A 22703-nucleotide genomic window follows, 5' to 3' on the forward strand; every position below is an offset into this window, starting at 1 on the left:
TTGCTGTGAGCTTGGGACCTGCCTTCCAGACTCTGAGAGGTCTGGGAAGGTGGATTATTGTGTCCTCCTGTTGCTGAAAGGGGTTGGGTAGCTCTGTCTGCCCCTCGTGACACCAAGAGTTTGGTGCCTCCTTGCAGACGTTCTTTTAGCCGGGGGTTGAATCCCTTAGGAGACCCTTGGGGAGGCAGCCCAGGTGGTGGGTGAGCCCTGACACCATACTGACCAGGGCCGGAGTCCCTCTGTTTCTTTGTTCCATTACCGTGACCCCGGGCAAGTGGCTTAACCTCTTTGTGCCTCAGTTTGCTTATTGGTAAAAGGGGGTTGATAATTTCTACTTTGTATTGTGTTTTGAGTATTAGAAGTCGTACAACTTAGGGCACAAGGGGTCTCCCCAAGGTGAGCCCCCTCTTCCTGGCATAAAAGAATCCCCAAGTCGGTAGCGTGGCGTTTGTCTCCGACTGAAGCAGACGTTGGAGAAAGTGGCTGAACTGGTGGGTAAGTGGGCGTCACAGTCCTGAACTGAGAGCACAGCGCAGTCAGGCCAGCGGCCCCCCTATGCCCCCCGCCCCCCAGTCACAGGCAGAGTGGGAAACGGGCAGCTTTCCTCCTCCACCGGCAGCTAGCAGGGTGGGATGCGTCCTCTGGGTGGGAAAAGGCGTGGCCGGGCTCCTCATGTCCAGGTCCTCCTTCCACACTTCTGGGACAGTGTGGACACTGCTAGGTGTAGACACATGGGCAGAGTGCTCTCCATGTGTAAGGAAACATCAGGAGTGGACAAGAAGAGTCCCTTGCTGCCAGCGAATAGTAAATGCTGAGCCCAGGGGCTGGCCCTTGGTGGGGGTTGGCACATGGGGCCCATGGGGATGGGGGGGGGGCATGGAGGTTAGGCAGCAAGGCCCGTCAGCTCTGTGTTGTTTTCTGCAGTGCGTGGGAGTGAGCGCCACAGTGAGATAAGGGTTAGTCCTGGACCCCAAGGCTGCCTTGTAACTGGATGGCAGTTCATGTGGAGTCGAGGTGCGGGCTGCCCAAGAGCCTGGCCAGGAGAACCTTGTCTGCCTCCTTTGGGTTCCCCCACGAGGCCCCACGGCCCCCATCACCTTCAGGAAACCTTTGCCAGTAACTCATCCCGTGTCTGCCTCACCACCCCCGTGTCCCTCCGTCCCCCAGCCAAGGGTTACTTTCCTGCTCTGAGCTTCTGCATGCTACTCTGCTGAGCTCAGCCTTGAACTCATCCCACTAGTTTCCTGGGTGCCGTCTGCCTGCTCTGGCCCAGTGAGCCTCTCAAGGGTGAGGAGGGTGTCTGGGAGGCCCGCCCCTAGCTAGGCCCACACAGAGTTGGGAGAGACTGCCATTTATTGAACTAATGCATCATTTAAAAATGATTCTTCCAAAAGCCCATTTTTCCTGCACTGTACGGACTTTACGTGGGCCCCTGGGTGTGCACCCAGAAGGCATAAAAGAATCCCCCCAATCTGGTAGCACGATACAGGAGTTAACGCTTGCCACTAAATTTTTGAAGGAGTCAAGAGCCTAATGTAATCACCTTGGATTTCCTGGCATTAGGTTTTTGGGCCATTAAACAGGTTTTTGTGTGCACGTGTCTTGAGAGTCTTGGGGAGAAATGTTATGGAAATTTGATTGGTGTTTCAGAAATATGAACAGGACCCATCTACTCAGGGAAGAAATATGGGGGCTGTTAGTGTTTCTTATAGCTGGCGTAAATAGCTTGGCTTTAAGTTCCATGCGCCTTTGTTTGGAATGTAAATATTTGCATTAAAAATATAAAGTATATCCTGGCATGTATTTATTGGGACCGTAATTTCCAAGCCCTGAATCAGACTATTGGTCTACAGAGGATTATTTCCTCTGATTTGTGAACCTGTTTATGTAAAGAGTCTTCCCAGTGTACACACAGACAACCGTATTTGCTTGTGCACGTAAGGGGGCTGCAGGGTTGTAAGAGAGCAGGGTTGCCCTGGGGAATCCGGACCCGTAGTGCTTGTGCTTCCCGGTCCATTTCTGATCCTGCTGTCTGTTCCGCTGCAGCCACTCTGAGGATGGCCGAGTGTTGGCTCAGGTCCCATGAGATCGTCTGGCTGCTCTGTCCTCAGGTTCCTGGACATCCAGGTGGGGGGTTGGCTGCAGCTGGCTCATCTCTGGGTCACGTAACCACATGCTGGATTTCAGAATTGCTGTTGCTTTAGGACGATGTGGAGAAGAACGGAGGCTTGGCGTCTATTCTGTGGTCTGGTGGAGGGAGCAGGAAGTTCTCTTTTCTGGTTCATGGTTGAACTCTGAAGGCCTCTGTCGGATGTCATCCTCCACGAGATTCTTGGGGACAGTTTGACTTTTTTTTTTTTTTTTAAGATTCTATTTATTTATTCTACAGAGATACAGACAGCCAGTGAGAGAGGGAACACAAGCAGGGGGAGTGGGAGAGGAAGAAGCAGGCTCATAGCGGAGGAGCCTGATGTGGGGCTCGATCCCATAACGCCGGGATCACGCCCTGAGCAGAAGGCAGACGCCCAACCACTGTGCCACCCAGGCGCCCCTGACTTTTTCATTTTACTATGAAGAGCATAGTAAATGGAGATGGAATTTTACCACTTAGGTGGTCTCTGCCCCCTTCTCCTGAGTGAGAGGATGGGGACTGCAGTTGGGCTGGGCCAGGATTTCTGTTCCTGGTGTGTGTGTGTGTGTGTGTGTGTGTGTGTGTGTGTATTGGAGGGCGGGGGAGTTGTTCTCAAAACCCTCTGTGGCAGCCCTGGATAGAAACCCCGTCTCCCAGGGTCTTAAGAAATGGACAAATGGAGGTCCGCTGGCCTGTTGGAGACAGCCAACCTGGGTGATAGGCCAGCCCCAAATCTGGCAACCTCTCTGTCATCACAGGGTGGAGGAGAGAGGAGAGGCGGGCATGGGCATTCCTGGCCCCTGGGAGCTTGGTACCAGGGCCTGTTTGTGCCTGCTTCCCAGCCGTCCAAGGCCTTTCCCTTGGGTGGGGCCCCCTCCTCCTCGGACGCTTTACCTGTTACCTTAGCCCCAGACTTGGTTGAGGTAGCAGGAATCCTCGGTCTTGCCTTCCCTCTCTCCACCTTGCAAAGGGCATAGCGTCCTGACTAGGAATGTCAGGCATCCCTGTGGTTAGGAACGTTTCCTTTCTTGGACTCCCTGGATGCTGAGCCCCACGTGGGCGAGGAAGGGAGGGAGGGAGGTAGTCTGAGAGGAGAGGCATGCAGAGCCGGGGTTCAAGGCCCCACGCTGCCCTGATGGGCCATCCAGTTCGTTCTTACTTTGACCCATCGGTGAACATTCCTTATTCTGTTCCTTATTGTCCAGGCTTAGAAATGGTGAGCCCTTAAGAAGGACCACTTCCTGTGTGTCTGGGTGTTCTTGAACTGCGGGGAACTCACGGTTGCCTTTTCTGTGGTCATCTTTAGCCTGACCCACAGTGATGTGACCCTCCCTGATTCTCTGTTGCAGTTCTTAATAAAGATCCTATGATCCCGGACCGGCCCCGTGCAGCCCCGTAGTGGGCCAGTAATCCAAGTGCACTGTTCCGAAAGTCAGAGGAAATAGCTGCTTGTAGGACACGCTGAACTGGCCGAAGCAGTTATCAGTCGGAATAAATAAGAGGATGAAGGGACGCTCCAATTAACGAGAGTGGGAGCAGCCTGACATTTGTGTCGTCCTAACTTTAAAAAGCGATTTGTACCCACGATAGCAGTCTCTGTGAGTAACGAGATGCGGAGGGGTGTACGGAAGAGAAGAGAAGAGTGGGCGCTCAAAGTGATCTCAGCAGCACCTTCCAGGCAAAACACCAAAAAAACAACAAAGAAAACCCCCACCTGCCCCCAGGTCGACGGTTGCAAATCCGCGGATCCTTTGCATTGGACAAAATTTGGGTCAGAGAATAAAAATGGATGTCTTAAAAGCTAGGTGAAATCTCCGTTGCCATTTGGGGGGTAGAAAGGAGATTTGCTCTCGGCTGTTAAAACTGAAACAAATTGGTAGAAAAAATGCAGGCCTGCCCACGTCTGAGTCAGCAGTGTTTTGGGTTTATGGAAGAAGGAGATTTGCCCGCTGAAAATCAGCTCTGTACCTTTCGGACCAGCCGTGAAGCAGCAGAACTCTTTAGGGAGGTGTGTGTGTGTGTGCGTGTGTGTGTGTGTGTGTGTGTGTGTGTATTTATCTTACAAAGTTCTCATTCTGATGTATTTTTAAAAATTATGCAACAGACTCTTTCGGTCCATTCAACCTATTCTTTTTTTAACAGCTTTATTGAGATGTAGTTCGCATACCACGCGTTTAAATTAAATCCACCCATTTAAAGTATATAATTCAGTAGTTTTGCGTATATTTACAGATATGTGCAAGCAGCACCACATTCCGTTTTAGAACATTTCATCATCTCAGATGGAAAAGCCTGTACCCGTTAGCTGTCAGCCCCCTCTGTGCTCACACATAGCCCCCCGCCCCTCAGCCCCGAGCAGTGAGGAATCTACTGTCTCTATCAGTTTCTCTGTTCTGGACTTTTGTATAACTGGAATCGTTGAAAGCGTGTGTTTTGTGACTCGCTTCTTGTGCTTGGCATCGTGTCCTCAGTTTACCCATGTTGTAATTTATGCATCAGGACTGCAGTCCTTTTGATGGCCAAATCATATGCCAATGTATGGATAGACCATATTTTATAGACGTTTTTATAGACATTGTCTCCATCTTGGGTGCCTTATGGTTAATGCTTCTATAAACATTCATGTACAAGTTTTTATGCGGGCACGTGTCCATTTCTAGGGTTATAGTTTATGAGGTATTTTTACTTGCTCTTTTTTTTTTTTTTTTGCTTGCTCTTAATTTACTTTTTTACTTTTTTCCCTGGCCCTCGTGAAGGCTTCATTCTCAGGTGGATTTCTGTTCCCCCTCTGAATTGTCTGAATTTTAGAGCTTGGAAGGGCCTTCCGGGAATAGCCCCATTTTGTAGTTGGGGAAACTGAGGCCCCAAGAGACCACACAGGGTCAGGATTGAATCCGGGTTTTCAGAGTTCGTCCCCTTGCCCTGAATGTTCTTCCTAAGCTCTTAGTAAAACCCCAGGTCATCCTCTTGCCTGGCTTGGGGCGGACCATCGGTGACCACCTTGCCCAAGCCTGCTCTCGTAACCCCCTCTGACCTGATGGGGGCCGGAGAATGGCTCATCCGCCCCCAGCTGCCAAACCAGACCTACGACTTGTGGCGCCAGCGCCTTCTCGTTCTTTCTCCCTGCGGCAACAGGAGGCCAACGCTTATCCGGGGAATAATTAAATTAGGAACCAATTCAGAGAATGAAATTTTATCTGATCTGGCTGAGCCCATAAACAAGGGGCTGTGCCTGTGACTTCAGGGTACATTATGAAGTTGTTTTTAAAGCATTACATCGGGCCAGGGCATTTCACAGAACCGTGCGGGCCAGTGGGGGCACCTCCCGGGGTGGGTGTGCGGCTGGCGTGGCTGGGGGTTCATCCTGGACTGTCCAGCTGTGTCACCAGACCAGGTTTTCACGCACTTGATTCCGGGTACCAGTTAAGTTCTGATGCAGTAGATAGAAGTGTTTAGGGCTGGAATGTTCTGGATGTTTCGGGAAGTCCATCAAGATCCTCATGGATACATTTCATGTTGTTGTCACTGACACTGTCATGCACTTCTACAACTGTAGTGAGAAGTGAACTTTGCAGGAAACTCATGGGCTCTAAAGCAGGGTGCTGCATCGGAACCCCATGGAGCTTTTCAAAAGAAATACACACGCTCTGACCCTTCATCAGGCCTGTGGGGGGCCCTGGGTGTCTGTGGGTGTGCGTGTACATGCATGTGAGGGCACCGTGTTAAGCTCTATAGCTGAGAACCATTGATGGAACTTAGCAGCGATTAGAATTATTCTAAGGAGAATTTCGAGTTTCTTCCGTGGCAAAGAGGGGACAGGTAATCTGCACAGTGATCCTTAGGCATGAGCCTTTTTTGTCCTCGATCTGTGTTGGGACTTGGACGGAGACTCTCTTTGGGTTTCTTGACCAGACTCCCTGGATGTGACCATCATACATTTTCCGTCACTCTGCTGCCTCTGTGGGACTGTAAGTCTGTCTCCTTCCTTGTGAACTGCCCCACCACCATCTGCACCGTGGCCAGAGACCCTGGGTCTCCTGCGGCACTTAGCTGGTCAGTGCTGGAGTTGCTTCCTTTCCATGTGCTGCTAAAGGTTATTTATCCCCCTAAGACAGGAAGTGTGTCTCACTCAAGCTCATCTTCCCAGGGCCTAGCTATAGGAAAGATGATTGGATGGATGGTTAGATGGGTGGATGGACAGACATATGGGTGAAGGGAAGAAAGGGTACCTTGGATAATTGAAAACCTTGACCCACAGTGTGGGGATGGCAAAGGTCTTACAGGTTCCCTCGTTCATTTTCCCATCCTGCTCACAGACCTTTTACAGCTGGGGAAGCCGAGAGCCGCGGAGGTGAGGTGACTTGCCTCCGATCGTTCGGCGCCATTAATGAAGACTATTTGGGAGCCTGACCCTTCAACTTCTCCAGTTCTTCTAACTCAGGCTCTGTACCTCCCCTTATTGAGGAATTGCTTTGTGCCTGACACTGTCCTAGGAGCTGGGAATGCAGCAGTAGCTGGACAGGTGGGGTCCCTGTGCTCATGGAGCGTATATTCTCCTGGGGGGAAGTCAGACAGCGGACAGGTTCACAAGTATCAGAGAATAGATAGTAGTAAGAGCCCAGCAAGTGGCTGACTGGGTGATCAGGGAAGGCCTTTCCAATGAGGGGACATCTAGGCTGATCCCTGAAGCTTCGGAACTGTGTTCCAGGCAGAGGGAGCAGCGGGTGCCAAGACCCCAAGAGGGGCCCAGCTGATGGAACCGGGGAGCTGGTCGGAGGACCTGGTTTCAAGCACACTTGGGTTGACATCCATTCTTCTGTCTTCCCCCAAATTATCATCTACAGCCCGGCCTTCTCACTTGCTGTACATCTCGGGGTAAAGAACACTTGTCCGAAGCTGGCTGGTCCCAGCTGGTGCAGTTTCAGAAACAGGGCTAGTGGGAAACCGGGAGAAACCCCATCCTCCTTGTCCTTTCACTTAGGGTTTGGCTCCTGAGCAGAGGTTATTTTTATGTTAACACATGCTTGAGGGCAAAGTCTTACGGTGGGCAGCTGAAACCACACTCATCCGCACAAGATGGAAATAGTACCATGAAGTCCCCAAGGTGAACGTGGGGCTGATGACTTGAATTTGTGACAGCTCCAAACAGCCCTCTCGTGGGAGAGGGGACCCTTCGGCGGGGCAGTGGGGCAAAGCAAATTCCTGGGCTGGTGTGGCCCCTTCCTTGAGTGTTGCTTTCCTGCCTGGCCTTGACCAAGGCCCGGCTCTCCCTTAGGACTGACGTCCTCTTTAACACTCTCAGATGGGGCTCTGCCTCCCTCCCTGTGCTACCTTCCTGAGGTCCCTGCATTCCTGTCGCTTTCTCGCAATCTTCTCCCTCCCCACCCCAGGTCCCGCCATCACTTAGGTACCCGTGAGCGCCATGGGAACGGCCTGTTTTGTGCTCTGGCCCCTCGATCTCCCATTCCCTCTCTTGCAGGATACACTGGGCCTTATGCACACCTGGAACGCTCCATGCAGCCTATAGTCAGTCCAGGTTAGTGACAGGTTAATGACAGCCTTCCTTTTGTGGGAACGATGTCCAAGGACCCACTGGCCGACCTGACACATATCGGGCCTTAACGGATTATTTCTATCAGTTATTTTCACAGACTTTAAATCTCTCTCTGGTCGTCCCTGGACATCCTTAAGGGTGTAGTATTGCAAAGCTTTCCTATAAATGTTTATCAGTAGTTGTAGTGGATACATAGCTCCGTTTTATATTGTTTGTGATTAGTTTTTAAACTCTGGACAAAACCTAAATTTCCCTGAGTTTTAGTAAATGGAAAAACAACAGAAACATTTTTTTTTCCTGAATAGCTTGATTTAGACTCATTCCAGATGTTCACTCAGCGTCTCTTCCCAAGTCCGCATGGGGCTATCCCGCCTGGAAACTGTGACTGTATTGACATGTTGAAAACTTGCCGAGAATCCCCCTAATCTTTTGGCATTCCTAGATGTTGCCTCATAATTGTATTGTAGTTTTTTATTTTGAAATAATTTTTAGACTCACAAGAAGTTGCAAAAAATAGTACCGCGTTCCTGCGTGCTCTTCACCCAGCTTCCCGCAACGATACCTTCTCGTGTAACCACAGAACAGTATCAAAACCAGGAGAGATTGACACTGGTAAAATACTGTCACTAAGCTACAGACCATATTCTGCCGCCACTTAATTTTATGAAATCTAGGGATCCACGGCACTTTAGAATTTCATAAACTTCAGTGTTGTCTTTTATCTTTTAGACCGTCTTTGGATCTCTTCCAATTGGCCATCACGTAAGATTAGTTTCCATCGGTCAAAGCAGAAGACCCGTGATGTGTGCCATTCACGTCCACCACGCGCCCCCATGGTACTCTGGGAGCATCACCCTTGATACTTGCGTGTACGCAGCCTTCGTCCCCGGGTAGGAGAGATTCTCAGATCTCAGGGGCCCTAAAGAACAGTGTGTGATAGATCCCAGAACGGGGAGTTGGGAAACTTGAGTTCAGATAATGATAACCAGTCGTTGGGTGCTGTGTTTATTCTCAGCAACCTTTGATAAAGACACGCTTAACACCCCCACTTACAGATGGGAAAACTGAGGCCAGAGAGGTTCACCCTGTCCATACTCTGGCAGCCAGTGAAAGGTAGAGTGGGACTTGAAGCCAGGCGGTCTGACTTCAGAGGTTGCATGCTCTTCCCTTGTAGGGCTGCCTTCCTTGTTCAGGCCTTGACACTTCTGGTCCCAAGTCTCACTGAGTGCTCTGTGTCTTGGGGCTGCTTACTTGGCCTCTCTGAACCTCTTTCCTCAACTGAGGCATGAGGGGTTTGGCTGAGAAGATCTGTTATGTCCCTTAAATTAATTCCTTCCTTCCTTCCCTCCCTCCCTCCCTTCCTTCCTTCCTTGAATGTCCGTTCAGTTTCTGAGTGCAGCTGGTTTTACTGGTGAAAAACCAGTAGGTACTTTTAAGGTTGGGAAGATTTCTGCTGCCTAATTTGGTTTGATGGGAGCCTCAATTCCAATTGAATTATGCTCTAGTGTATTTTAATTAAACTGTCTACAAGCTGATTTCTTAAAAATGCAAAATCCCCATGCAGCCTGCTGTGTCTGAAGCCCGCACGCTCCGCTGTGGGTCAGAGTGATGCTCGTAATAACCAGAAGGCTTGTGCGAGGCGGCTCACTGCCAGCCTCATGGGCAACGTTAATTGTGAAATGCCACCAAAACGAGATACGGGGGCATTATCAGCAGATACTTAATTGATTTTGCATTCTCCACCAAGGAAGGTTAAAATGAAGCTTGTTTGTAAATGGTGTTTACACCTCGCAGTCCTGGGGACAGTTGTAAACACTGACAGAGTGGCCCTTGTCCAGGGGCTTCTTGTTCTTTGCAGCTTGTGGAAGGAGCCCATCGCTCAACGGAGGTAAAGATTTTCCCATTTAAAGGGGCCAGAAGAGTGTAAGCTTCCGCCGTAAATTTCACGGAAGGGGCCTCCGCTTGAGCGCACGGTGGCTGGACTCTGGGATGAGTGCATAATCGCGTTAGTGTGATAAATTCAAGGGCCCGTATTGTTTAACTTGTCAGGCAAGGCTGCATGAGAGGAGACGCTGCTGTAGATCGGCGTTAGGATAAAGGGGCTCACGGAAGCGCCTTGCGCTAACCTCCCTGCTGGGGAGAATGCCAGATGCTGATTCCGAAGTCCTCTGGGAAAGGTCCTTGCTCAGACCCACGATGAGCTTTGACCCGAGGTGTCATGCCATTTCCAGGTATCAGCTCTTTCGTGGTTATGTGCACCAGGAATAAGAGAAGCTCTTCGGGCATGATTTCTCTTTCCTTTGAATCCCGGTTACATAACTTGTCAGATCGCTCGCAAGCGGCCGTATAATTTACAGGGCCCAGTGATCCAGTGCCACATGAAATTGTGAGCCCCTTCCTAAAAGATGCCTGAGAATTTCAGAACGGGGACAGCAGAGCATTAAACCCAGTGCAGGGCCCTCCTGAGCCTGGGGCCGGGGTGACTGCGTGGGTTGCAGTCCGGGGAGCTGGTCCCGGGTATCTTGTAGGATGCTCATCCCAGACCGACTTGACTTTGAGCCATTTGTGTGAATGGTGGCTTGTGAGTGGCCGGAGGGCAGGGCTGCAGCCGGCGGGGTGCCTGACCCCTGTGTACGCTCGGGAAGGACTTGCTGACCTGAGTTGGTTCCAGGAGCGATTGTCCTGGTCTGCTGGTGGGATCTCCTGTGGCTTTCATGGGTTCCAAGTTTCCGGAAATCTGGAAACATCTACCGCTATGCTTTTCAGAATGGAGAGGCACAAGGGGCCAAAATCCTTTAAGGAAACTCATTGTCGGACAGCTTAGCTTACAGAAGAGAAAACCTGAATGTAAAACCCTTCTAGATTGTGTGTGTGTGTGTGTGTGTGTGTGTGTGTGTGTGTCTAAAGCTAAAATCCTGGTAATTTTTCACAGCACGGTATAAAAGGCTGACAAATGGTGATTATCCAGCGCCCCTTAATGGATAATGTGTATTTGTTTGTGGCCCTGAGTCTCTGTCCCTAGAGGGGCAGCAGCCTATCCCCTCTCGGCTTTTCATCTGGCATCCACCGCTTGGGCTCTGCCCTCCGGGCTGCATGGAAGTCCCCTGGAGAGAGTCCAGGCTTTCAGGGCCACCGCAGGTCACTCTGGTCACTCCCCCGTGTGCGAAGGAGGGAGGCGGCCGGGTGCACCTCAGCTAGGGAACTCGAGCGCCCCGAGCGCTGTCCTCTGCAGCGAGTGGCCACAGAGCTTGGAAGGGCCGGCTCTCCTTTGTGTGAAGTCTTTGTTCTCTCCCAGCACAGCTAGCCAGGACTTGTGCGCGCTCAGTGGGTGCCTTTTCTCTTAGGAGCCAGTGGAGAAGCAGAAAGTAGCATCCGGAGCTGGCTGCCAAAGGGAGGGAAGGCTCCAGCAAAGGAGAGAAGCTGGCCTTCGCAGGTTTTAAATTGGAACTGGGGCTCTGAGATGGGGATTAAAGTGATTTTGTACCGGGAGGGGGTGTAGGGGTCGGTGCTGGGCTCAGAGTATGTCGGGAGAGCTGCCCAGGTCAGCTCTTCGGAGCTTTGTCCCCGGGGGAGCTGCTGTGTGCTGGGTTTTCCTCCTTTTGTCCTGGGTTTGTGCAGAGGTCATTGGAGACGTGAGCTCAAAGCACCCGGAGCTGGGCTCTCCTTCGTCCTTACAAGGTGATGGGTCTGAATGGGACTGTGAGCTCGAGGAAAGAAGAAGGGACTGTCTCTCCTGCCTCCTGGCTGGGGAGAGGTAGCAAGCCAGGGATCCCGCTCTCTGGAGCCACAGCTGCCCTTGAGCAGCCCGAGACCCCAAGACCCCGTGTTGCACTTTTCCCCTGCAATCAGCTTCTCCCTCCGAGGGAGCACTCGGCCCGGTGCGCGCAACTTCTCAGTGACAAGAACAGAACCTTCATTTGCCAGGAAAAGCTGGTTTTCTTTCTTTTCCCTGTGAAGACAGCCACAGTCATTGTTTTTATTTTGAAAAGAAAAATAATTGGCGAAAAACCCACAATATTTTTATTACCTGGTGTGGGAGTCTGAGATCACTTAAATAATACTTCTGGGTTAAAGCTGTTGGGGAAGAAAATCTCAGTGCACGAGTGAAAAATGAGAGAGAGAGAGAGAGAGAGAGAGAGAGAGAGAGACATGAAAAGATAAATGTTCTAGAATAGTCTTTCCCCTCTGCAAACCCGATAGCCTCCAAAGGGGCGGGGACCTTGTTTGTCTGGCCCACCCCTGGTGCCCTGTGCCACACTTAGCTCAGCCACTCTTAGTGGAATCTGTTAGTGGATCAATGAACCAGAGACTGGGTTCCTGCTGGGCCTGTGAGCCAGCATTCTTGGACAGTAGCCTCAAATGGAAGGAACTATAAAGATACAAGATTATTCTGTCCTGTTGGAGACATCATGGTCAGTACTTCACGTAACTCAGTTAATCTCCCCTTTGGCCCCAGAGGTAGTTGACATGAGACTTGTTTCCTAGAGGGGCAGATCAAGCACAGAGAGGTTCAGTAACTTGCCTGGGGCCAACCAGCTGGGAGGGGCTGGGCTGAGATTTGGTTCTAGGCCCTGCCTCATGGCTGTGCTGCAGGAGATGTTAGGGAGGGAGAGAAGTACATTTATGGCCAGCCGGGTGTTGGGGATGCCTTGGTGTTCCCACTCCGTGAGCCCTAACCCACAGAAGGACACAGGCAAGGGAATAAACCCCGGCTGCTGGGTGATCAGTGGTGGCTGAGATGTGTCCGGGCCCCGTGGACTCGGAGCTCAGAGTCTAGTGAACGGACTAGACGTAAACACTTAGTCAAACAGTCATTTAATTGCAGTGGTGATGCTTGTGGCACAGGGGAGACCTCAGGGGCGGGCTTGTTGATGCACTGGGGCTTCTGGGGGGGGGGGGGACTTCCAGGCCATGATGCACAAAGCTGGAGGAGAGTGGGCAGAAGGAAGTTCTGGGCCCAGGGCGGAGGGAGGGAAGGCCCCAGCAGGCCTCCGGAGGGGCAGAGTCTGCAGCTGCTGGCTAAGCGACAAGGCGGTCCTGGTGAGCATGAGGGCGGGGGCACACAAGCTCCATGAGGTGCTGGGACCTGGGGTTCTCTCTAGAAGGTTCGGAGGGCGTGGAGTCCTGGTTCCTGGAGAGAGCCGCCACTCCAGCATTGTGCCCCCGTGGGCGGGGTGGCCCACACTGCCTACCGCCTCCTGTCTTCTGCCTAGAGGGAAGCTGGCCTTCCTCTGGGGACACTTAGGGCTCCTGGGACCTCTTCGTCGTCTTGCTCCTTTGGGAGATTTAAGAAATTTTCTGGAAGTAACTTGCAGAAAGGAAGATTTCTAAGGCCAAGGTGAGAATCCAGTGTCTTCCCTCTCTGGGGGTACTGGCCCCGTTAGCCATGAAGTGGGAGACTGGGTACCCCTTGGCGAGTTCCCTCCTTGGCGGTGCAGCGGGAAGGCTCGGGCCTGCTGTTGATGGTGCAGCCTCGGCCCCAGAAAGTCTAAAATGGAATGAGGCCGAAAGAACATGTGAGCCAGCCCTTTTAAAGCCCGCACCTCAGACCTCACCCCTACCATGTGCCCTGCCAGGCCACCAAGCTGAGCAGGCCCCCGGTGCGGCAGAGGAGGGCCCAGGGCTCGCAGCCTCCTGGCCACGTCCACCCCGGAGGAGCCATTGAAGACCCTGGAAACCCATCAAACCTGGCAATGGGAGGTCATTAGCCATCTGACTTCGAGCTGGGTCCTTAAATAAACCCTAAGTGGTTATGAGCTCTGTTAACCGTTCTGAAATTCACAAGCAGAGGCTTTGGGGTGGAAATGGTGTCCACCTGATGGGAGGACATTCACCTTCCTCAGGGCGACAGGGCTGGATTGCCTCGGTGCGTCCACACTGTGTCGCACTGCCTGCGTGCCCTTTGCTGCTCTCCTGGGTTCGTACGGGGAAGAAACTGAGCACCACCCATTCTAACTTTTTTTGTACGAACTCTTTTTCTTGGAGCGTGCTATCCACTAGAGAGCACCTCCCAGACACATATGGCTCTAGGGATTTGCACGAACAGACCTCACCTGTGCAGCCAGCCCCGAGGGCAAGAATAGGAACAGCATCCCAGAACCCCAGGTTCCATTCTGCTCACTAACCCCCAGCCGGGGGAACCACCGGCCTCACCTCCGCAGTCTCGGCTCATTGCCCCTGTTCTGTGGCCTTGACATAAGCAGGGCTATGCGGTGCGTTCCCCTTCTTTCTGAACTCGTGGGCACAGCACTGTGTGTGTGCTTCTTCCCAGCTGTAGCTTGCAGCTGTAGTTGGTTCTCTCTCGTGGCTGAATTAGAGTTGCCCACTGGACTGTGGGGAGACACTGCCTTTTCCAGTCTGTGGCTTTACATCTAGCTGTCCGAACTTTCTAGTGTGTCTTTCATGAGCATCTGAACACAGTGCCGTGAGGCGCGGACCTGGTGGTAGGACGGTGGGTCTTTGGAAATGAGCGTGCTCGGCTGTCATAGACGCTGCCAGTTTTCCAAACGATTGTACCAAATACAATTCCCACCAGCAGCATATGAGTTTCCTGAAGGAAGAGCCTGGAACAACCGTACCATGGTCGTTTGCCCCAAATGGGAAGGCCCTGGGGGATTAACCGCTGGTCCTTCTGCGGGTTTGGGTTGCGTGGATGAATGGGAACCAGTAGAGAGAAGGTCTCTTATGATGCCCCACAAAGACACCCCTGTCCCTACTAGGGTTCTGCATCCCACAGTCTTGTGTCACTGGAGGCCCGATTTTGTACCTGAACTTGGGGAGGGGGATTTGTTGGTCTCTGGGAAGAGAGTACAGAATCCAGCATTTTAGTTGTCACCCTTTGGGTGTCTGCTTGCCTTGGAATAAAGCCTGGGATGCCTGTCTCCTAAGTGGTGCAGGTGGGCGTGGCCACCACTTCATGGCTCCGTGGGGAAAGGTTTTATTTGCAAATTGATCCGGTCCCAGAACCAACTGGTTCTGTGCAGGCCCTTCTTTTGTGCAGTTTGACCAGCCGAACCTTCACATCCCATGTTCAAGGTGGCCAAGGAGCTCTTCCTTCCCCCATGGCTGCTCTTCAGTGTGACCAGGGGTCCAAAGCAGGGGGAAGAGACAGCTGGCATTTCCTGAGGGTCCCTGTGTGTTGACAAGAATTCTGAGCACAGGTGGGCTGATCTCCTGTTGCTGACCGAAAACTGAAGGGGAGAGAATATGGCAGGGTCCCTGAGGACCGTCCCTGAGACAGTGTCCCTGAGGCACGGTCCCCGAGGTACCCTCCCCCAGGGCAGGGGCCCTGGGTGAGTTCCAAAGGGATGCTCCCCCCTGGCTCCAGCAGTTCCAGCCATAGAACAATGATGGCTGGATGAGGGAGACTCTGCAGAAAGGAAACCCTCTGGCTATTAACTTGAGGCTTAAAAGTCCCCTGGGGTAATTGCCTGCCTCCGTCCCCATTAGATCTGCCCCAGTAGGTCTGGGGCGGGGCCAGGCAGCTGTGTTTTTACCTAGGGCCCGAGGTGAGTCTTAACATCAATTGTGGGAAACAGTGACTTCCCAGTGCCTTTGCGGGAGGCTGGGTAAGGAGGGGAATGAGGACGCATGAAACGGACCTCGTTGTTAAGGAGCTCAGGGTCCTGGGCAGCCCCGTGCAGTAGAACTTTCTGAGACAACAGAGAGGCACTGTATCCGCTCTGGCCATATGGGCGCACCAGCCACACGTGGCCAGCGGGCCTGTGAGATGTGGCCAGTGCCCCTGAGGAACTGCATTTAATTTTAATTAATTTAAATTTAAAAAGATAGTTCAGTTACTGGAAAACTTGTGAGAGTGTTTGGAGCAACGTGGGCATGTAACGCTCCTTTTTAACTGTACATTTTATGAAATCAGTACGGATCAGGTCCTTCCGGTGAAAATTTAACATCCAAATTGAAATGTGTCATAAGTGTAAAAATACACACTGGAGTTTGAAGACTCAGTATGAAAAAATAATGCAAACAATTTCATTAATGGCTTTGATAGTGACTGCATGCTGAAATGGTCATGCTTTGGATATGTCAGGTTGACTAAAATACGTCGTGAGAAGGAGGGGCGCCTGGGTGGCACAGCGGTTAAGCGTCTGCCTTCAGCTCAGGGCGTGTTCCCGACGTTGTGGGATCAAGCCCCACATCAGGCTCCTCCGCTGGGAGCCTGCTTCTTCCTCTCCCACTCCCCCTGCTTGTGTTCCCTCTCTCGCTGGCTGTCTCTCTCTCTGTTGAATAAATAAATAATCTTAAAAAAAAAATACGTGAGAAGGAACTTCATCTGGAATGTTGAAACGTGGGTGTGTGGCTCCCGTTCTCTTTCCGTAGGACACGCTGCTCTAAGGATTCTGTCTCTTCCTGGCTGGGAGTTGAGCCAGAGCGCTGGGTCGCGGGAAGAGGTGAGAGCTGCCTGCTGTCTCCTGTTGTTTCGCTCACCTGGAAGTGGGGTTTGGGGCTGATTACACACCTGGCGGTACCCCTGGCCTCAAGGGTGCCTCATCGGAGGAGGGGAGAGCCCTCGGTGAGCTGCCCGAGTGCCCTGCCCTTCTGACCACGTCTCTCCTGGGGCTGCCTTTGGAAATGACCGTTGCTCTGATGCCCTGCCCTGGAAGATAGTACTTCAAACCCTGAGCGACAGAAGTGTGTCCCAGAAAGTGAAACGGATTTCGTTTCTGCCTGGTCTTGGCGCCTGTGTTTCTGGAGGGGAGTGGGAGGCCCCTGGAGGAGCCCCGGGCAGGTGTGGCGGGCTGTGGCACCGGGGGGAGCACGTCCGTGTGCCAGCAGCTCTTTCTCACCCCCCGCACTTAGCCCATCTGTCTTAGTACCTCCTTTGTGGGATTCTGGATGCTTCCGCCCCCTGGCCTGGGAGCCCACCACATAGGCCTCGTGTGGTTCACTGCGGTGCCCCTGGCTCGACACTTGGGCCCGGCCCACAGGAGGGGTTTCATGGACTTTGTTGAATGGATGAATTTGGAGCATGCTGTCTGAAGATCCAGTAGGGCCTTTGAAGGTGGGGGATTGGCCTTCCTGAAGTTATACCCCAGTGGGTAGGCTTGGGGGCCCTGACTTGGGAGTGGTTAGGAAGCTCAGACCAACGTTGTGCCTTATTCTAAAATTCTAAGTGCAGTGTTGTTTTTCTCCCTTCTACACACTGTTTCTCGGACAATACCATAACCATCACACGTTGAAAGAGAAAGCTTCCCAACTGTGCAGAGTTCTGTTCATCCACTTGACCTTCCTCTGCCGTTTGCTCTGGACAGCACCCTGGGCCACCTCAGCATTCTCTTGTCGCCCCAGGAAACAGGTGGGGCCACGTGTCCAAAGTCGCAACAGTCCCATGTTAGTGGGAAAGCAGAGTGAGAGAAATCTGTGCCTGTCTGGGCGGAGGATTAGGGTCTGGTTCAGCAGGGACAAGCCGGCTGGCTGGGGACGGTCTCAGGCTGGCCTCTGTCTCAGGTGTCCCTCAGTGGGTGTTTGTGGATGACACAGGTCCTGGTTCATGGGTCCTCTGCTTGGTCGTTTAAAGTCAGTGACTCAAATTTCTACACCTGAAACCATAAACTTTCCGGTAAATACCTGCTCTCTTCAGCTGTTCCCAGGCCATAGGCTCTGCTCTCTGCTTGTTTGAGTTTCTCCTGTACTGGTTGACCTTGATGGTGACACTGCAGCTTGGGTCAGGGCACCAGGTGACTTGCCAGGGACCCTGGGCCCCCCGGCAGCAGCCTCCCGAGGACCAGACCCAATGACTCATGCCGTGTGACACCGATCACACAGCCTCCGCCCCTTGTCATCCATTCCAGCTGACTGATGAGGTCCGAAAACAGCAGGGGTGAACTCGAACGTCACTAGACGCTTGTGTCTCCTGGCTGTATTTATGGCCTGTGTGGCATCGATTGGTATGAAAGCTGAGCTTGTGGAATTCGATCGACTCCTATTCTACCTACATTTGGGGGTTTTAAGGGATGTGGGAAATCAAATGGGATTTTGCTTTGTGGGAGTTTGCACCTTTGCCGGGTGAGACTCAGGCCCGTGGCCTCCGAGGGAGGGGCCTCTGGGGCACCGTGCTGAGCCGGATGTCTGTGCGGGGATGCGACGCCTCCCCACCTCTGAGAGGCGGGGTCCCCACCCCGACTGGTCGTGTCCCACTCATGTCTGACTGCAGCTGAGCCCAGAGAGGGACCTGCTCATACCTGTTTGGATACTTTCTTCCTAGCTTGGATTATCTCTTTGCTATGCTTTCTTTGTGGGCTTGAGGCCCAGAATCAGACCTACCATTCTAAGATAAAAACGATCCTGCTTTAATCTCTTGAATTTGTGTTTTTTATTAAAACGGAACACTTTGCAGTTAGTCACAAGGCCTTATTTTTAAAAGTTAAGTCACAAGGCCTTATTTCTTCTGTCTTTCTGCCTTTTGTGTGTGTGTGTGTGTGTATTTAAGACTATGGCCATCAAGGCATTGATATGAAAGCAGAATTTTTTATAAGAGCACGGCAATTCTTTTTAAACTGACTTAGAAGACATTAAAATGTATGTGTTTTGATCTTCTTTTCCTGGATTAGAATATGAAGGATCAGTTGTTGCAACAGACAGCAAAGTAATTCATTTCTGATGCATCTCAGTGAGCCCGCCTTCTAGAAGGGGCCAGAAGGAAACTCGGAGCTGAGTGAGACAGAACAGACCAGAGACCTACCTGACTCGTCAGCGAAACACACACCCGAATAATAATAGGAATGGGGATAATCGTAATGGTGAGGATAACGCGTAATTAGGACGGCTGCCATCTAGTCAAGGACTTAGGGGTGCCCGGCTCCTTGCTCAGCACTGGCCGTGGATTATCTCAGTTCTCCCTGCACTTCAGTTAGACTAGACATTATCATCATCATCATCATCATCATCATCATCATCATCATCCCCAGTTCTCAGATGGGGAACGGAGGAGGGCTTGGGGTCAGGCCTTGGAGCCAGAATGAGAACCCCAGCTGGCAGATGAACCATGTGCTCATGATCACCACCCTGTGCCCGGGCGGTCGGCACACGGAACCGCGGAGCCTCCTCGCCGCCACCCCCCGGCTCTGCCTGTGACCCCCGGAGCAGGTGAGGACTGGAGGCAGTGACTCCCAGAATTAGCCAGATGCTCATTTTTTGCTTCCATCATTCTAATAGCTCAGGCAAAGGTTCTGGGAGCTTTGATATTAAGTATCTGGCTAATTGCTTCGTTTCACACGTTTCGACGCAACTTTTACTGAAATTGGAAAACCTGACTCTGCTTGGGGGAAACAACGTTACCATATTTCTCACTTTGTTTCCCCAAATTCCTGATGGCCGAGGCTTCCAGTTAGGAGCTTAATTGCCCAACACATGACATCCTCCACCTGCCCCGTTTGTCAGACTTGAACGTCAGCTGAGGTTTTGGGCCGATTGACTGACCTCTCCTCACTTGTGAAATGAGAGCTTTAAACCAGATGGTCTCTCAGGTGTCTCGCTCTGTGCTGGTGGCTTCCATGCCCAATGGGAAGGCAGGTCATAGATGGTCAGGACAGACGTCGGCTCTCGTCCGCCTCCCTCCTCAAGGCCCAGCCCTGGTGACAGAGCAGCTGGGTCTGAAAGAGATGCCGCGGTTTCACTGATGTGAATGGAAACGACTGGCCAGAAAATATCCATAAAAGATAAGTATCTAAGAGCTTCATGCTACCCTTGAACAATGTTCCTAATTTCTTCTTTGAAATCCCCCAAGAGGATTTTAAAGAGGCGTGAAGTATGCTGCTCGCAGGAGTCCTGGCACATCATTGCATCCTCCGGCGTGAGCACAGAGTGTGGTGTCTGGAGGGCTGCTGTCGTGCCGCCCGGGCTGGGGGCCTGCATGCTCAGCAATGCTCAGAGAGAAGGCCAGCCAGAGACTCTGGGCTATGCAGACAGCTCCTGTGCTCCAGCTGCAAAGCCCCTTTGTCGGGGAGCTGGTCAGATCCAAGCAGGGGTGCAGGCGAATGGGGCAAAAGCAGGAGGCTGAAGCCGAGGTGTGTGCTAACGCAGGCTCTGTGGCCAGAGGCCCTGCGAGGTCCCGGAAAGCTGCGTGGGGAGCTCAGGGGGCCGGGGGGAGCCGCCCTGAGACGGAGGGAGGTGACCTGCAGTCTAGGCAGAGTGCCACCCTGTCCGAGCTGAAACGGCTCCATCTCTCTTCCAGATTGTGAAGTGAGTGCTTTTGGCCATCGCTAGCATCTTGGGGATTTGTTCCTAATCCTTCACTTTCGCCTCAGGTTTTACGATGGCAAAAAGGGTGTGCAAACCTCAGAAACACTGAGTCAGCCAAAGACGGTCCAGCCAGGTCCCAACTGTTGGTCCTCAGAAGGTGGAAGGTCACCCTGGTGCAGAAACATTCAGGAAAAAGATCAGCCCCAGTGCTGTGTGGAAGAGTCCAGTCGTTTCTTCCAGCCGGCGTGGTCAGAGGAGGTGGGGGTCAGGCCTGGAAACAGAGGCAGAAGCAGGGACAGACATGACCTGGTGGCCGGGGTGAGAGACAGCCCCGGGTTCGAGCCCCGGGTCGTGTGAAGCGTCCGCTTTCGTCCCCCACGCCCGCCCCTCTGCGGGAGCAGAGCTGGTCCACGCTCAGCACCCTGCCCACCGCAGCCCTGTGCCGTGCTGCCAGGAAGCGTTTAACCCGAGCTAGTTCCCCCCACCCGTAAAACCCAGGAAATCCCTCAAGTTCACGAAATGGAGTTGCACACTGAAGTACAGAGGGAATTGGTATCTTATCTCTTCTGAAGTTGAGAAGAGGTGAGAGGAGCAGAGGGGCCGCAGAAGAAAAGGGGAAAGAAAGAAGGACAGAGAAAGGTAATTTGGATTTTTGGTCCACGCTCCGTACTTGACATTTTTGAAACATTTCCAAATCCTTGAATGAAAGCGATCTGAAGGGCGGAGGGGTCTTTCTTTTCCCTTTTGTTGTGAACTCAGTCCTGGGATTTGCGGCTTTGTGCGGAGAGAGGGTGGGGGCCAAGTGCGTTCAGAACTTTGCCTGAAAGGGGGTTGTAAGCCCTGAAGATGGGTAAAAACAGAACGGAAAAAACAAACCTCTGGCCACAGATAAGAATCATAAAATTTACTAAGACATATCATTTTGTGTCTTCTTAAGCATGAAAGCTAATTTAGAAAGACGAGGGGTGTGCTTGACATTGGCGGGAATGAGGCACAGTCACGGGCGGCAGGGGCCCAGGCTTCTGCTCCTGCGGACCCGGGGTAGTGGGGGTGGCTCTTGGAGGCCGAGGCCGACGGGGCCCGGGCCAACCCACGGCCCTGTGGTGGAAGCCAGTGCCAGCTGCAGGTCCAGCAGACCCCGACAAGTGGGTTTTCAGTGACATAAGGACTAGTCCTAGAGAGGCAGAATTTCACCATGGCAGAATTTTAAGTTCTATTTTAAATACCACCCCCCCCCCGTATTTATTGGGAATTCTCTGCGATGTGCTGTAGTTTTATATGTGTTGCCTGCCTCCTGCCTTCCTTTCTCATTTTCTTCCTTTAGGAAATAGTGGTAAAAGTGAATGGAAGAGGCACTCTGGCCGCCGTGAGGATCACAGTACATGGTCAGGGCAGGGGGGCCAGCCCAGGAAGCACACAGAGATGGGGCTAGAAGGGTTTGGGTGGATGATCATGGGGCCCGACTTGGGGTGTGAGGTTCAGGGGGGCCCTTGGCTGACATCTGAAGGGTGACAGGAGTTCGTGAGCCAAGCAGGTGGCCAGGGGAGCTGGGGGGTGGCAGTGGGATAGACGGTAGAGGGGCAGAGGGGGCACCCAGGGTCTCTGTTTCTCCCATCATCTTCCTGTTGTGTGGCGGGAGAGTGGGTAATGTCCCCCATTTACAGCCCAGGGGCCCAGAGCTCAGAGGTTAGGTGGCCTGCCCAAAGCCATACAGTGGTGGTTTTAGGATCTAGAAGTATCCCCGGACTGCAGGTGCTGCCACGCCTCTGTGTTCCTGCTCCGCTCACCATGTATTCCTGCTCGGGCTTTGGTTCCCCAGCATCTGCTGGGCCTTTGGAGGGATGAGGAAAGCATCACGTAGGCCCTCGGGTTGTGTAGAAGAAAAATTCTCGCTGACTGGGAGCTGACTTGAAGTCCGAACAACTGTGTGCTTTAGCCAAATATTTATTTTACTGAAACAGAGACCAGAGCAGCTCTTGATAGCAAGTCAGCTACGAGGACTTGGTTAAAGTCAATTTTTTTTTTTTTACGTTGAGACTTTTTTTTTTTTTTTTTTTTTTTTTTAGCCCTCTGCAGACAAGTCCCGACCTTTATAATGAGGCCTGAAGGCTTTCCAGATCTTTATGAAAAAGATTCCATTCTGTGGTTAATTTGAAGAGGTTGCTTTGTTTACTTGTTGACACAGAACCGAGGGTCCAGAACAGCTCTTGTGCCCAGCTGTGTGATTTCACATGCTGTATGGCTGCCTCCTATTTCCCCCTCTGCTGTGCTTCCTTGCGAAACAGAGGCGCTCTCCCCTGGGCGAGCAGCAGCCCCTGCTCGTCAGCGAGACGGGCAGAGATGTGGCTGGAGAGAGATGGAGCTGTTCTTGGAGAATGTCACCTTTGCTATGATACTTCAAGTATTGAAACTCAGAGAGGTTTTTTGAAAAATATAGGCCACTAAACAGTTCAAGAGTGTCTCTACTTCATGGAGAAGAGAACTCCTTTCCCATAGCCTGGCCATATCCACGTTCTGTGTCGGGGGGGTATACTCGTCTATAAATAATACTTGCTTGACCTAGTTCTTTTACACGGTTGTGACTGCGGATGCCCGAGTTGAGTGAGGTTATCAGAAACTGGGTCTGTTTTCTTAAACGTCTAACGGAGGCTTTGAAACCACTATCGTGTAGCTTGGTTCCTTCTTTGGGTCTCTCCTTGCATCTGAAAAGCGGCGCTAGGCTCTGGGTGTCCTGGTGGCCCTGTCACCATGTCACCACGAGGAGGGCTCTTCTTCCGGCCTATTTCAGTCTCTCCAGACCTGGCCCATACGAAGCCCTTG

The 22703-nt window shown here is 52.2% G+C and overlaps 1 protein-coding gene across 4 annotated transcripts in view; it reads left to right on the plus strand.

The window, feature by feature from the left end:
- Nucleotides 1–22703, plus strand: part of CHST15 (carbohydrate sulfotransferase 15) — a 91498-nt gene that overhangs the window by 20632 nt on the left and 48163 nt on the right. Inside the window, exon 1 of one of the 4 annotated variants that reach the window (XM_045809340.2) lies at nucleotides 7706–8575. The exons of the other annotated variants lie outside the window; for them this stretch is intronic. The gene's annotated coding sequence lies outside the window, so the exon portion shown is untranslated. Of the gene's footprint in view, nucleotides 1–7705; nucleotides 8576–22703 lie in introns of those variants that run through there. 4 annotated transcript variants of the gene reach the window in all.

This window comes from Ursus americanus, chromosome 6, assembly GCF_024610735.1.
Source record: "Ursus americanus isolate L20-20 chromosome 6, mUrsAme1.1.p, whole genome shotgun sequence".
NCBI classification, from domain to species: domain Eukaryota; kingdom Metazoa; phylum Chordata; class Mammalia; order Carnivora; family Ursidae; genus Ursus; species Ursus americanus.